This window comes from Salmo salar, chromosome ssa04, assembly GCF_905237065.1.
Source record: "Salmo salar chromosome ssa04, Ssal_v3.1, whole genome shotgun sequence".
Lineage (NCBI taxonomy): Eukaryota > Metazoa > Chordata > Actinopteri > Salmoniformes > Salmonidae > Salmo > Salmo salar.
In genome coordinates this window covers 25,395,022-25,407,320 of record NC_059445.1, presented here as the reverse complement: position 1 = coordinate 25,407,320, position 12,299 = coordinate 25,395,022, and the positions used below count along the sequence as shown (strand labels likewise).

Sequence of the window (12,299 nt, the reverse complement as noted above, 5' to 3'; positions counted from 1 at the left end):
TTCTTTTTACTATTTTCTACATTGCAGAATAATAGTGAAGACATGAATAACACCGGTCTCCCTCATGCCCCGCTTTCTGTAGTACAGACATGGCCTGCTCTCCCTTGTGTAAGGAATTAGGCACTTTCCCAAGTTTACTACAGTATGTATTGTAGACTGCACAGTAGCCTAATACACAAAGAAACACATTTCGTTAATAAAATAATGATAAAAAATACTCTTTCAAATTGCAGATGTTGATTTTAGTTATGGATCCATAACGAATTACTATGGGAATAAATATCACTGATTTACAGAAATATTGGAACAAAGGTGTCTAATGAAGGCAAACTATTTAGAATCCTCCAATCCTGTAGCCTACCCCCTACCGTCACGTTGTACAGCGCCATATTTTAAATTCCATCCTCACGAAAACCCGTGAGGGTTTTCATTTTTCATTTTCCTCTGAATAGAAACACCATAATATTAATCAAATTAATTGTCACGTCCTGACCATAGTAAAATGTTATTTTCTATGGTAGAGTAGGTCAGGGCGTGACAGGGGGTGTTTTGTGTTTTTCTATGTTTTGTATTTCTCTGTTTATGTTCTAGTTTTCTATTTCTATGTTGTTGTTTTTTTGGGATGATCTCCAATTAGAGGCAGTTGGTCCTCGTTGTCTCTAATTGGAGATCATACTTAAGTAAGGGTTTTTCCACCTGTGTTTGTGGGTAGTTTGTTTTGTGTTTTACCTGACAGAACTATGCGCTTTCGTTTCCATTGTTTGTTATTTTGTTTAAGTGTTCTGCTTTATATTAAATAATCATGAACACTCACCACGCTGCGCTCTGGTCCCCTCTCTACGACAGCCGTAACAGAACAACCCACCACCAAAGGACAAAGCAGCGTGGTCAGGAGGACTGGACCTGGGAGGAAATCCTGGATGGGGCAGGACCCTGGACAAGGCCTGGGGAGTATCGCCGTCCGCAGGAGGAAATAGAGGCAGCCAGAGCAGAACGGCGATACTATGAAGAACAAGCACGGCAACACGGGGGGGCACACGGGGAGGTTGGCAAAGTCGGGGTTGAGACCTGAGCCAACACCCCGTGCTTACCGTGGGGAGCGAGTGACCGAGCAAGCACCGTGTTATACGGGGATGCGCACTGTGTCGCCAGTGCGCAGCTACAGCTCGGTGCGCTCGGTGCAAGCTTCCCACAGTTGCCGTGCTAGAGTTGTCAGTGAGCCAGGAAGAATTGTGCCGGCTCAGCGTTCCTGGTCTCCAGTGCGTCTCTTCGGTCCAGGTTATCCTGCGCCAGCTCTATGCACGGTAGCCCCCGTTCACCAGCACAAGCCAGTTTGTCCTGTGCCAGCGATCCGCCCTTGCTGGGCTAAAGTAAACATCCAGCCAGGACGGGGTGTGCCAGCCCTAAGCTCCAAACCTCCAGTGCGCCTCCATGGCCCAGTATACCCTGTGCCTGCTCTGCGCATCCAGTCTCCTGTGCGTCTCCCCAGTCCGGTGAGACCTGTCCAGCTCCTCATAGGAAGCCTCCTGTGATAATCCATGGTCCGGAGCCTCAAGGGATAATCCATGGCAAGAAGCCTGTAGAGATGATCCATGGCCCGGAGCCTCCAGTGATGATCCATTGCACAAAGCCTCCAGTGATGATCCATGGCGTAGAACCTGTAGTGATGATCCATGGCACGGAGCCTGCAGCGACGGTCCCCAGTCTGGAGCCTCCAGCGACGCTCCCTAGTCCGGAGCCTCCAGCGACGCTCCCCAGTCCGGAGCCTGCAGCGACGCTCCCCAGTCCGGAGCCTGCAGCGACGCTCCCCAGTCCGGAGCCTCCAGAGACGGTCCCCAGTCCGGAGCCTCCAGCGGCGATCTACAGTCCGGATCCTCCTCCGACGATCCACGGCAGAGGGATCAGCGGGTGGAGCGGGGTTACGCTCCGAACGGAGCCGCCTCCTCTGCTGAAGGGTCTGCTGGAGGATAAGGTTATGTGGACTGCACTAGAGCGGCCATAGACAGGAGTTACCCACCCTATCCTCCCTTTTGTTTTTAGTTTTTTTCTGGGGGGGGATTTGTTGCTGTGTTTAGGTGCGGTCGGAGTCCACACCTTTGGGGGTACTGTCACGTCCTGACCATAGTAAGATGTTATTTTCTATGGTAGAGTAGGTCAGGGCGTGACAGGGTGTTTTGTGTTTTTCTATGTTTTGTATTCCTATGTTTAGATTCTAGTTTTCTATTTCTATGTTTTTGGGGATGATCTCCAATTAGAGGCAGCTGGTCCTCGTTGTCTCTAATTGGAGATCATACTTAAGTAAGGGTTTTTCCACCTGTGTTTGTGGGTAGTTGTTTTCTGTTTTGTGTTTTACCTGACAGAACTGTGCGCTTCGTTTCCATTGTTTGTTATTTTGTTTAAGTGTTCTGCTTTAAAATAAATAATCATGAACACTCACCACGCTGCGCTTTAGTCCCCTCTCTACGACAGCCGTAACATTAATTAAGCCACATTTCTTAAAATCAATCCCATATACTATGTTATTACAAAAAGGTTTTACATTTTCTGGTAATGCCAATACGGAATACTGTCAAATGCTTCTCAAAGATGCCCTCTGGTGGTCAAACTAGTAATAACAGAAAAAATGGCTGACAATTTAATGACGTGGCACAGAATTCTGCGGCAGCATTCAAGGTGTGCCGCAGTATGACGCAACTTTTAAAGGAGGAAACACTGTAGTCAGTTGTACAACTGAATGCATTCAACTGAAATGTGTCTTCCGCATTTAACCCAGCCCGTTTGAATCAGAGTGGTGCGGGGCTGCTGCCTTAATTGAAATCCACGTATTCATCACCCGGGGAACAGTGGGTTAACTGCCTTGCTCGTGCAAAATGAAAGAAAAGATTATCTTGTCAGCTTTGGGATTCGATCTTGCAATCTTTCAGTCACTGGCCCAACACTCTAACTACTAGGATACAAAGAAGCCCTTGTGTTTGTATTGATGCGAGAAATAGGCAAATGTATATGGTAATGGTGGCTGCGATATCAACTAGCCCAAAAAATGTTGCATTGAGATGATAGGCCTATTTTAGCTAAATCGACAAATGAAATTGAACAGACACTTAAACTAACACGTAATGTGTAACACATATAGACGTTTTTAAGTTGTTCATGGTATGATCATTCATAATGATCTTACACGCAAACTGATTACTCGATGTGAACACCACGTGAACACTACATCTACATAATGTGAACGCGTCGGCAGTTTGACGCTTTAGAAGCAAACTTGTCTCCATTGACAGTCCATGTTAATTCATGGCGTTATTTTATGGCTCTAGGAAGACGTTAGGTGACTTGGTGAGAGGTATCAGTAGCTTCACAAGGCTTAATTCTGCATCATATTGTAACTGACACTATTGCATTCTTGTCCCCAAAAAATATATTACAGGAGTGCCTTTTATTTGACGGCCTGCCACATGCACAGTTCGGCAAAACGACCGTTAGACCAGATGATGTGTCTCTGCTTAGCTAGCAAGCGGCGCCATGACATCACCTACAAGTGTGATCGGGGATATGGAGAAGCAGACTCAGCCTATCTTCATACTGTCCTGTCTTTGATATTGCGCTGCGGCGATTTCTCAGACGCAGGTGGTGACTCCACTTCTGTAGAAAGTGTCATTTTTTTGGACAGGTGGGACACTTTTTCAGCTATGAACCCATTGTGAGCTGGATGGAATTCGCCCATTGACTGATGCAATTTCTCGCCTGAGCAGCGGAACACGTCCTTTAGGTCTATTTCACCTCCAAATAGGATGTTTAGTCAATTTTACAAAGTTTGTAACTAGATTGCAAAAATAATTGATATATGGCTAGCATTATATGGGCAAATGCTCCCTTCTGCTGCTTGAGAGGCAGCACCCACACCTCTGGGAAGTGAACAACAATAGCAATTAGCAACAATAGTGGAATCTGCGGTTCGCATTCAAAATAAAAGTCCTGCATTGAAACTGGTGCAAACGGATAGAAATAGTGGAATCATGCTACAACTGGACTGGATAATGGTGAACAACGTTGAAAAGTCTTTACATAATTTCAACAAAAGACAGCAACAAATTAATTTCACAATAAACAGTCAAATCTGAAATCGCACTGTGGATGTATTATTAGACCTCAGAATTGCATTAGGGGCATAATTATATGCAATATACAGCATCCATGCAATGAGGTATCAGTCTACTCTGACATCTGCAGAACACAATTCTCAAGAGTAAGCACAGTTATAAAATAGGTTGGTTGGATCCTTGACGCTGATTGGTTGATAGCAGGGAGTTCTTGCACCACAGTCTCTGCAGGTAATGCCTGATAATACTTCTATGAGATGTATCATTACACATCCACTGTCCCACAGCCCTGCCAGGCGTTCATAAGCTTAATCTCCCCTGGAAAAAAAGCATCTAGACAATATTTCCCTATGCTACTAGTCTAGCATTTGGATTAGTACAGCTGGGTTAATAATATACGGGAATTACCATTTGATAACTGCCTCCTAAGGGTTGTTTCCCCTTAGGAGGGAGTTATATAGTTGATCATGCCAGAGAAGCCAGTGTTTGGAGGATATATTGGCACGGACGTTGTTATATCGTGGCAATATATCCTCCAAACATCAGCTTCAAGGGCTGTATCACTTTTATACAACGGTTTACCAACATTGCAACATTCTTATCCCTTGCTTGCTAGCCAGCCAACGACAGCTAAGTTACGGTCACATCAAACAGTGCAGCCAGAATAACAACAGTAGATGCATTTGTTTAAGCTATTTTCTAGTGAAATTTATTTGAATACATCCATAACAGTGAGCTAATGAGGCGCGATATCGCCTGGAGAAATTGTGCTCTCTCGTAAGGAACCTGTTGTTTAGAGGAGCTAGCCAACAACACAGCTACAACAATCACTTCAAACGGAATCTGGAAAGACAGCAAACTAGCTGCACTTCGTTTGTTTGACCTTTTTTCAATTTACATGTCTTTGTATATATCCATAGAAATTATGCCAGCTGATTCATTTCTTTTTCACCTTTATTTAACCAGGTAGGCCAGTTGAGAGCAAGTTCTCATTTACAACTGCGACCTGGCCAAGACAAAGCAAAGAAGAGCGACAATAAACAACAACACAGACTTACACGTGGGATGAACAAAAGTACAGTCAATAGCACAATAGAAAAATATATATACAATGTGTGAAAATGGAGTAAGGAGGTAAGGCAATAAATAGTCAATAGTAGCGAAGTAATTACAATTTAGCAATTTAACACTGGAGTGATAGATGTGCAGATGATGATGTGCAAGTAGAAACACTGTCACGTCCTGACCAGTAAAGGGGTTATTTGTTATTGTAGTTTGGTCAGGACGTGGCAGGGGTGTGTTTGTTTAGAGTGTTTCGGGGTTTGTTGGGCTATGTTCTTTTGTAAGAGGGGTGTTTGTTTAGAGTGTTTCGGGGTTTGTTGGGCTATGTTCTTTTGTAAGAGGGGTGTTTGTTTAGTGTTTTCGGGGTTTGTTGGGCTATGTTCTATGTTAGTATATTTCTACGTTTATCTAGTATGTCTAGTTTTATGTTTAGTTAATGGGGTTGACCTTCAATTGGAAGCAGCTGCTCCTAGTTGCTTCTAATTGAAGGTCCTATTTAAGAGGGGTGTTTTTCTGTGGGATTTTGTGGGTAGTTGTTCCTTGCTTAATGTTTGTGCACCTGACAGGACTGTGTCGTTTTGTTCTTTTTTGATATACGTATTTATTTGTTTCTCCTTCTTCAAAATAAAAAGAAGCTGAGTATACATATTCCCGCTGCATTTTGGTCCAATCCTTATGACAACCGTGACAAACACTGGTGTGCAAAAGAGCAAAAAATAAGTAAAATAAAACAATATGGGGATGAGGTTGGTAGTTGGATGGGCTATTTACAGATGGGCTGTGTAGAGCTGCAGTGACCGGTAAGCTGCTTAGATAGCTGATGCTTAAAGTTAATGAGGGAGTGTTAAGTTGCGTCAATTCAAATCTGGTATCAGAACAAAATAGTCAGCACATAGTAACTTCTGATTTCTTTGTACTTTAATGAATGCAAACACTTGAATGGTAAATGTGTGGCTCGTATATACGGGCTCCCTGTAACACCACGCAGGGCAGACAGAGAACTGGTATGACATCACAAGTTCTTCCTTAAATACTGGACAGACTTAGTTCCCTCTCCATGAGGGCCTGTCATAGTAGAGGCTAGAATATGGTTTAGACTTATTCCAGCCTATCGTTGGCGTGCAGGTTGGTCCCTTAACACCCCCCGCATATACCTTTCACCCATATCCTGTTATTGCTATTATTCTACAGAAAAGCTCTTGCAAAACCCTGTTTTAAAGCATCAGCATTCTGTCCACATGACCCACCATCACATGAGCCACTTCCTCTAACATATAGCAGTATTCAATTATCTTATAGTTAATAAACTTATCATTATATCATCTGTGTTATATTATATAGGTTATGCAAACAAATTGTTATATTATATAGGATATGCACACAAATAGTTGGTCAAACCCTAACAGGAGTTATAAGTCTCCAACTTCAGCGATTTTTGCAATTTGTTCCAGTCATTAGCAGCAGATAACTGGAAGGAAAGGCGGCCAAAGTAAGTGTTGGCTTTGGGGATGACCAGTGAGATATACCTGCTGGAGCGTGTGCTATGGGTGGGTGTTGTTATGGTGACCAGTGAGCTGAGATAAGGCGGAGCTTTACCTAGCAAATACATATAGATGACCTGGAGCCAGTGGGTCTGGCAACGAATATGTAGCGAAGGCCAGCCGACGAGAGCATACAGGTCGCAGTGGTGGGTGGTATATGGGGCTTTGGTGACAAAATGCATGGCACTGTGATATACTGCATCCAGTTTGCTGAGTAGAGTGTTGGAGGCTATTTTGTAGATGACATCACTGAAGTCGAGGATCGGTAGGATAGTCAGCTTTACGAGGGTATGTTTGGCAGTGTGGGAGGAGGAGGCTTTGTGGTGAAATAGGAAGCCGATTCTATATTTAATTTTGGATTGGAGATGCTTAATATGAGTCTGGAAGGAGAGTTTACAGTCTAGCCAGACACCTAGGTATTTGTAGATGTCCACATATTCTAAGTCAGAACCGTCCAGAGTAGTGATGCTAGTCGGGTGGGCGGGTGCGGGCAGCGAATGGTTGAAGAGCATGCATTTAGTTTTACTTGCATTTAAGAGCAGTTGGAGGCCACAGAAGAAGTGTCGTATGGCATGATTTCGACTGGCTGAGAAAATCTGCCTACCTGTCTGTCTCATCCCAACTCCTGACATGTTCATTACTATGGGACAGCTGGAGATCGAATTTCAATATTGAAACAATGTTGCAAATGTCGGAGAGACATACAGCAAGGTTTATACAAATCTCTGCTATTGAAAATGAAATGTTAGTCTAAAACAGGTATTCCCAAACAGGGGTATGCGTGAATGCCCATCGGTGATATCCCAAATAAAAATACAAATAAAAAATGAAATACAAAAAAATACAAAAATATTTAAATAAAACATTTAAAAATGTTTGCTTCACATTTTCAAACAGTCCACTTAGTAAGGCCCGCATCCATAGAGACACATACCAGATCTACTTGTAGTACTGCTACTACCAGCAGTACTACACCTGCACCTGTCGACGACACAAGTTGTTCTACTTCCACGAGCACATACAATGCTAGCATCAGTAATTCTACATGTGTTATTAGCCCAGAGTACACTGACAGTTGTGAATCTGATGCAGGCGAAGGGCTACTGCCCCTTACCCGGGAAAGCACCGAACAACAGACAGGGACGTTGGACCATCGAAGAGGCGCAAATATGATGAGAACTACATTGATTTGGGGTTTACTTATACTGGGAGTAGTGCCTTTCCTCAGCCACAGTGTGTAATATGTGCAAAAGTAATATCTCACAACTCGATTTCGTGCCATTGTGGATTGCACAGATGATTATGGGTCTCGTCCCGTGTGATAATCATTGTGCGCTTGTGTTATTTTTTTCGAGGTATTCCTCGCTCTTTTGTTTGGGTTTCAACCCTGTGTTTTGTATAGTGCTTGTTTGGTCTTCGTCCCCGTGCCTTTACACGGCACGCCGTAATTTGGGTGTAATAAAAAACCCTATTACGCATTCCCACGCCTGTCTCCCAACCCTTTATGCCAGCGTGATACCTTGGCAAATCGCGCTGTTAAGACACTGATGCTCTTTGCAACCACGTACCTATGTGACAGTGGATTCTCTGCCTTCACTAGCATGAAACTAAATACAGGCACAGACTATGTGTGGGAAATGATTTAAGACTGAGACTCTCTCCAATACAACCCAACATTGCAGAGTTATGAGCATCCTTTCAACCACACCCTTCTCATTAACCTGTGGTGAGTTATTCACAATTTTCAATTAACAAATAAGGTTTTATATGTAAGATGGTTAAATAAAGAGCAAAATGATTGATTATTATTGTTATTATTATTTGTGCCCTGGTCCTATAAGAGCTCTTTGTCACTTCCCATGAGCCGGGTTGTGACAAAAACTCACACTCATTCTTATGTTTAATAAATGTATTTTATAGTTTGCGTGTGACAGGCTTACAATGATGACAAAAACAACATTTGAGAGTGCGCTGACCCTGGTGCTAGAGGGGGTACACTGCTGGAGGTTGCATGTTTGAAGGGGTACGGGACTATAAAAAGTTTGGGAACCACTGGTCTAAAAGAAATGTGAGATAATGTCTAGATGGTTTTTATAGTGGAGAGTAAGTTCATAAAGTGCCTGGCTGGACTGATGAGACAGTGGATTGTGTAGTCAGATGAAACAGAGTAAATAGGTATTTTAACATCATAGATTTCAGTGAGATCAAGACAACTGAGAACTCTGAAAAAAAAGTTGGGAACATGGGCCTCTTTCTAGAGCTCCAACCTGAAGACAACCAACGTCATGATTTAATTTATTTTTTGACCACCAAGTATCGATACCCTCTCCCATTGTTGCCATCAGCCATCGAGCAGCTCCGCAGGGCCCGGTTCTTTACCAAACTGGACCTGCGGAGTGCTTACAATCTCATTTGCACCCAGGAGGGGATGAGTGGAAGACGACATTCAGCACGATGTCTGGTCACTATGAGTACTTGGTGATGCCCTTTGGCTTAGCCAATGCTCCGTCAGTGTTCCAGGCATCTGTTAATGAGGTGTTCAGGGACTTGCTCAGACACCATGTGGTCATGTACATCGATGACACCCTGATCTACTCGGCTACCCTGGAGGATCACTTCACTCACGTTCGAGCAGTCCTGGAACTCTTCCTGGCTAGCCATCTGTTCGTCAAGGTAGAGAAGTGCCAATTCCACCAGAGGTCGGTATCCTTCTTAGGTTACCAAATCAGCCCGCAGGGTGTGAAGATGGAAGACAAGAAGGTAGATGAAGTCAGGTCATGGCCAGTCCCAACCACCATAAATGGGTTACAACAGTTTTTGGGGTTTTCCAACTTCTAACGCCGCTTCATCAGGAACTTCAGCTCTGTCGCTGCTCCTCTCACCTCTCTCCTTAAGGCCCCCATAGGTTGGTGTGGAGCCCAGCAGCCAACGAGGCCTTCTGTCTCCTTAAGGGACGTTTCACCTCCGCCCCACTGCTCAAACATCCAGATCCCACGAGATCCTTTGTGGTGGAGGTGGATGCTTCAGAGGTAGGCGAAGGGGCAGTTATGTCTCAACGACAGGGTATTCCACTGAAATTGTACCTCTGTGCTTTTTCTCTAAGAAACTGTCGCCTGCAGATAGGAATTACGGTGTCGGGGATCGGAAGCTCCGGGTGATGAAGTTGGCATTATAGGAGTGGAGACACTGGCTGGACGGCGCCAATGAACCATTCGTCATTCTCACAGACCATCGGAACCTGGAGTACATATGGACAGCAAGGAGACTGAATCCGCACCAAGCAAGGTGGGCCATTTTCTTCACAAGGCTTGATTTCACACTGAACTAGCGCTCAGGCTCAAAGAACACCAAGGCCGATGCCCTGTCCCGTCTCTACGATTCAGGAGAAGGTCCTGTCCAGAATGCACCTATAACCCCTTCCTCCCGAGTCGTAGCTCTTGTGGTCTGGGTTGTAGATGCGGACATTCGCCAGGCTCTGGAGAGGGAGCCCGCACCCAATAACTCCTCCTGAATGCATTTACGTTCCCACAGGGTTAAGGGATCGGCTGCTGACATAGGCACACACAGCTGTTGTTGCTGGATATTCAGGTATTTCTCGCACTATCCATTCCATCTCTGGGAAATACTGGTGGCCAACCTTAGCACAGGATGTCACTCGCTACATCAACTCCTGTTCCATATGTGCTCAAACAAAATCCCTCCGGAACGATCCAGCAGGGAAGGCCCTTCCCGTGCCTCAGCGTCCCTGGTCGCATCTATCAATTGACTTTGTAACCAATCTCCCCTAATGACGTTTTCACCACCATTATGGTGGTAGTGGATAGATTTTCTAAGTCCTGTTGTTTAATCCCTCTTTCTTGTCTCCCCACTGCTCTCCAGGTCACTTAGGCACTCTTCTAGCAGGTGTTCCGGCACTATAGCCTTCCGGAGGACATCGTCTCCGACTGTGGCCCCGAATTCACATCACAAGTATGGAGGGTCTTTATGGAGAAGCTCGGGGTCACGGTCAGCCTCACTTCCGGTACCGGCCTCAGTCAAACGGGCAGGTGGAGAGGATGAACCAGGAGCTGGGGAGGTTCCTGAGGAGTCAATGTCAGGACCGGCAGGGTGAGTGGAGACGATTCCCTCCATGGGCAGAGTACACCCAGGACTCACTACCTCACTCCTCCACTGGGTTGACCCCCTTCCAGTGTGTTTTGGGTTTTCAGCTGGCCCTGGCTCTGTGGACTCAAGACCAGACCGAAACTCCTGCAGTTGTTGGGGGGTTCCGGCGCGCAGAAGAACTGTGGAGCGACGCTCACGTAAGTCTGCAGCACGCCGTCCAGCTTTAAAAGGAACAGGCAGACCACCACCGCAGTGAGACCCCTGTGTTTCATCCTGGGGATTGCGTCTGGCTTTCTACCAGGAACCTCCCACTCCGCCTGCTCTGCAGAGAAACTGAGCCCCCGGTTTGTGGGGCCGTTCAAGGTTCTCTGGAGGGTCAACGAGGTGACGTATAGATTATAGCTTCCCAGTCACTATCGCATCTCACCCGCTTTTCCTGTCTCTCCTCAGGCCGGTGGTTCCTGGTCCCCTAGCTGATGCTGTCCCCCACGACATCCCCTCACTCCCCCTGGACATCGAGGGGAGTCAGGCGTATGCTGTCAGATCCTTACTGGACTCCCGGCGTCATGGGGGTCGGCTCCAGTACCTGGTGGACTGGGAGGGGTACGGCCCAGACGAGCGGTGTTAGGTTTCGGTTGAGGACATTCTGGATCCCAACATCATCCATGATTTCCACCTTCGCCACCCGGACCACGTCAGGGGGGGTACTGTCACGTCTACTCCTGCTCCTCCACTCCGGCGTTCGACGTTGCCGGACTACTAACCACCGGTCCTGGGATTCATCATTACACACACCTGTTTATCATTATGATTCACACCTGGACTCATGACCATCCTCATTACCTCACATTCATCTGCCCCTCTCTTACGTTTGTTCCTCAGTCGCTATTGTTCCTATGCTTTTTCGCCACTGTGATGTTCTCGTTTCATGTTTATTGTTTTATTAAACGTTTCGCCTGCACCTGCTTCTCGACTCACAGCATCTCCGTTACAATAGAAATTATGGATTGCCTCTTATCCGCTCATTCCCTTATGCCATAGTTTTAAATCTCAATTGTCAGTAGAAACCACGTTTGTTTAACCAAGTCAGCCATATCAGCTACAGTGGTTCTTCTTTTAAAAGTTGCGTTATACTGCAGCACACCTTGCGGGCTGCCGCAGAATTCAATGGCACGTTATTTCAGTGTCAGCCATTGTTGCCAGTAATGCTAGTTAGTGCAGAGGGCATCTTTGAGAAGCATTTGACAGTTTTTAATATTGGCTGTACTAGAGAATTTAAAACCTTTTTTGTAAGATTGATTTTAAGAAATGTAGCTTAATTAATTTGTTTCAACGTGAACGGTTGGGAGTAGGCTAGTAAGAGCAAAATAATCCTAACATTTCCACCCCATAATTGTAGGCTAACCAATACCCAAACAGAGATTCAGGGAAAATAAAAATCTCATTGATTTATCAAGACCAGTCCCCATGCTTGTCCCAGAGCAGCACG

General features: G+C 45.4%; 1 long non-coding RNA gene across 1 annotated transcript in view; it reads left to right on the top strand.

Annotated features, from left to right (window-relative positions):
• LOC123742435 (uncharacterized) overlaps positions 1-11,509 on the top strand; it is a 37,862-nt gene extending 26,353 nt beyond the window's left edge. The window contains exons 2-3 of the long non-coding RNA XR_006769585.1: positions 9,810-9,991; positions 10,586-11,509. This is a non-coding gene — a long non-coding RNA (uncharacterized lncRNA). The remainder of the gene's footprint in view (positions 1-9,809; positions 9,992-10,585) is intronic.
• Positions 11,510-12,299: the final 790 nt, after the last annotated feature.